Raw genomic sequence first — 4,261 nt, 5'->3', positions numbered from 1 at the left:
TTTTTGTTTTAGCCGACTCATCTATAGATGATCCCGACTTAACACTTGTGCAAGGGGTATTTGAATCCCCCGCTACAGGTATAGAGTCCTGTACTCGAAAACTCTCCATTTGGGAAACCAATGGTTTCTCAATGCCTTGGAGGATAGGCCTTTGCATTACAGACCATAACTGAGTATATGCCTGTAAACATCCTGTGATTCGATCAGAGACAATTCTCTTATCAACTTGTTGAAGCCTTCCCGCAACTTCTGCGTTCAGTGCTAACTTGTTAAACTCGGTTTGAAGCATTTCAAGGTGTTCCCTCAAATGCCTCTGCATCTTGATAATAGCATCAATGTCAATGCTGTCCATCTCTTGTTAAAAAATCTGCAAGAATGTTTTCATGAGATTTAATTATCATAATATCAAAAATATAATTTTGACATAATGCCTGCCATCTTAATAATCTGGCCTTCTCAGGTTTAGATTCAATTCTATTTCTTAAGAAAGCTTTCACCTGTGTGTTATCAACTTTCAAAGTGAATTTCTTTGCAAGTAAAAATAATGGCCATTTTTCAAAAGCTCTTTTTACTGCATAGAATTCCTTTTCGTTGATATGCCATCTTATGGCTTCTGCATCTGAGAATAAACCGCTACAATATCTGCATGGTTGTTCTCCATCTGGTGTGAGCTTAGTAAGAACTGCTGCCCACCAATGATCACTGGCATCGGTATACAATACCAGATTATCCTCATCTTGAGGAATAGCCATTTTTGGAAGATTCTTACAAATCTCCTTTAATTGGCATAGTCCTTTTGTGTGTTCATCCGTCCATATAAATTTAGCATCTTTTTTCAATAATGGACTAAAGACTTTTCTGTGTTTTGCTAGGTTTTTAATAAACATTCCAGCAAAATTAACAACTCCTAAAAAACTTTGAAGTTGCTTCTTGTCGTTGAGTCTTTCTGGAAAATTCTGCACTTTTTCCACTATGTGTTCTTGCAGAATAATTCCTGATTCATCGATTTCAATTCCGAGGAATTCAATCTTCCTTGTTGCAATGACTGCTTTCTTTTCAGATAAGACCAGTCCTTCTTTTTTACAGACATTGGAGAAAATCTCCAAATGCTTAACATGTTCATTCATATCTTTAGATGCTATTAAAACATCATCAATATAAACAAACATAAACTTAAAATAATCTTTAAAAAGATTATCCATTTTTCTTTGAAATATCTGGGGTGAATTAGCCAATCCCATTGGTAATACTTCCCAAATATAATGTCCCTGAGGTGTAGAGAAAGCTGTGAATTTCTTACTTTCTTCTTGCATCCTAATCTGGTAAAATCCAGACTTACAGTCGAACTTAGAGAATATCTTGGCGTTGCGTATGCAACTTATTAGATGTTCTCTACTAGGTATAAAATACCCATCAAACTCCAGAATCTTATTAATTTCTTGATAATTAATAACTAATCTGGGTTTTCCTCGTTTTATCTCACCATGATTCCTTACCAGAAAACCTGGACTACTATATGGTGACATTCCTGCTTTGATTAATCCAAGGTCCAAATGTTCCTTGATTATAATCTGCATATCCCTTTGGTCAATGATATTCATTGGGATAGGCTTGCAGCGGACAAATTCATACTCTTTGCCTTCCTTAATTTTTAGGCAAGCTTTGAGTTGATTTCTGTCCCACCATGCCAAGGGATCTTCATTATAATTTTCCTTGATCCTCTTCTTGACATCTTCCAGGGATACCTTAGATTCAAACTCTACTTCATTTTTATGTAGAGCTATCTTAAGGCATTCTATCTCTTCTGGTTGGAGTTCTTTATCTGCTCTTAACTGGAGCATTGTTTCTCCAAACCTTCTAGAATCTTTCATTTTTGGGTTCAGAAGTTGTCCTGAATCACCACGCTTGCTGCGAAACTGGATTGGCAATTTTCTGTAAAATGCCTCTCTTAGTCTCTGGACTATGATTTTGTGGTTACAAGGAGTTGTAAACACTAATTTTCTTGTCTCATTTTCTTGAGTATAGGATTTGAACATTTGTAGGAAATTGTTTCCTAGTAAAATGTCAGCTCCTGTATCATGAAAATAAATTGGTGGTGTCTTCACCTTATACCAAGGTGTTTGCCCAGCACCGCCAATCATTATTTCAGTCATCTTAATCCCTTTACATAAGATTAAGATTCTTCTGGAAAAATCTCTTCCAGCAATCTTTGGTAATTCTTCTTCCAAACTTGTTGGAAAAACTCCTCGTTTTGCTGTACAAATACCAGCACCTGAATCAATATAAGCAGCAAAATATTCTGCCTTATATTGTTCATATAACATTCCGACTGGAACGTATATGGAGAATGGACTTGTGGTCATTGGATTTTCCACATCTTATCTTCTGCCATAAACTCCATTCCATACTCTAGACGTTTCCAAGGTTTATGTTCCTCAAGAAACTCTAGTCCAAGAATCAGTTGATCTGATTCTTTTCCTGGACTTCCTGTGATATGAACTTCCAATTCTCCAACTTGGATCATTCCTTGGTAAGTTCCTATCATAGGTTGTTCTAAATAGTAGATGGTATTACAAGGAAATTGATTCCTTTGTTTCGTAATATCAAATACTATTTCGACTTCCTTCCACCCTTCTGGGCATCTAAGCTTTCCTATTGTTGAAAAACTTTTTAGCTCCTGTTGGCTTTCTTGAACAGGGGTTTTTCCCCATCTGTAGCTTGTAATCCTATCTCCTTGAAAAGATAGTCTTCTTGATTCCAATCTAAGACTTTGATTCCTTTGTAGAATCGGTTTTTCTTGTATTTGGATATCTGTTTCCTGTATTACCGGAAACTCAACTCGTTCTAGATAAATTGCCTGAGCAACTTTTCCAAATATTTCTGGTATCTCAATAAACTCATTTCTAATAAACAACTCTGAATGATGTGTATTAGATAAAGCATATGAGATTTGATAGGTAATAGAATATGGTCTATTACCTTCCTTCATTAGCCTTTTCTCCTTGAAATTTTGATGTAACGTCAAGGCTCGGCTAAAATCTCGATCTGCCAGGTTGTAAGCTATCCTTGGATAGATAACTCCTACAATCTTTCCTGCACAGAGATTTCCTGAGATAGTTCCCACTACTGAATCTTGAAGGTTCCCCATTCTTTTATCGCATATAGCAATATCAATGGGTGAATCAATACCTTCTTTGAAAGTACCTTTTATCATAATTTGGATTGCTCCAATATGAATCCAGGACATAGTCCTTGTTACTTCGATCTTGAGTTTTTGTAATTCCTCCTTTATTTCTTCAGAAGGAATTAATTGCATCTCCATTCTATTTCCCGTAAGTTCCATTGGGATTGCCATTTCCCTTCTGGATACTTTATAGATTAGATGATGCTTTCTGTTTCTTAGGCCAAGATTTCCTAAGAACTTTTCTACCTGTCCTGCAGAGAATCCTTGGTATCTCTGTAGACTGGGATTTTCTTTCATGATTCTTTGAACCATGTTATTAGATATTGTTGTCTGGCTAAAGAACCCAGACAAATCCTCATGTGTTTCGTGTCGAAACACCTCCTTTTCAGTCAGATTCCGATTCAGTTCCATCGGATTCTCCCTGACTTAAAACTTCTTCTTCTTCATATATACTCTCATCTGAGGCAATGTCCTCAAATCGGTATACCTGAATAAGATCTTGGTAATAAACTGCTTCTTCAATATCCGGAGTTGGATCGAAGCGTTTAATACCTCTTTTTTCATTTTCTGGACAGTTAGTCGAGATATGTCCTCTTGCTCCACATGTCCAGCAATTACAGTCCTTAAAACTCTCATTAGCTCGTGTATGAGCCCTTCTGAAAGTTTTCTTTGTAGGTGTTCTTCCTGTGCTCCGAGATGTACTCGATGCCTGGGAGGATATCCTACTTCTTGATGGTCCGCTTCTTTGTCCAGATTTATAAGATCTGGCTTTTTGTCTAGACCATATTGTTCTTGGTTTCCAAGAACTCCTTCCCCCTCTAGCATAAGGATGAGTCCTAAAACTTTTCCTTTTATGCTTTTGTGGTTTACTTCCAATAATTGTTGGAAGATCATTTTCTTTACAACACAAAGGCGTACGTTTATTAATACCCCTTAATCGTTTGTAATTCTTTTGTAATGCTGCCAAATGGCACCATTCCGCCAATTTTCCTTTAAGGAAAGAAGCTCTTCGTGTCAATGTATCTGGATTTCCAGGTACATATTCCCTTATGAGCATTTCTCTCCAGGGACTGGGCA

This window comes from Primulina huaijiensis, chromosome 11 (genome assembly GCF_012295235.1).
Source record: "Primulina huaijiensis isolate GDHJ02 chromosome 11, ASM1229523v2, whole genome shotgun sequence".
NCBI lineage: Eukaryota > Viridiplantae > Streptophyta > Magnoliopsida > Lamiales > Gesneriaceae > Primulina > Primulina huaijiensis.
The sequence above is the reverse complement of the archived record's forward strand: the minus strand, read 5'-3'. Positions refer to the sequence as shown.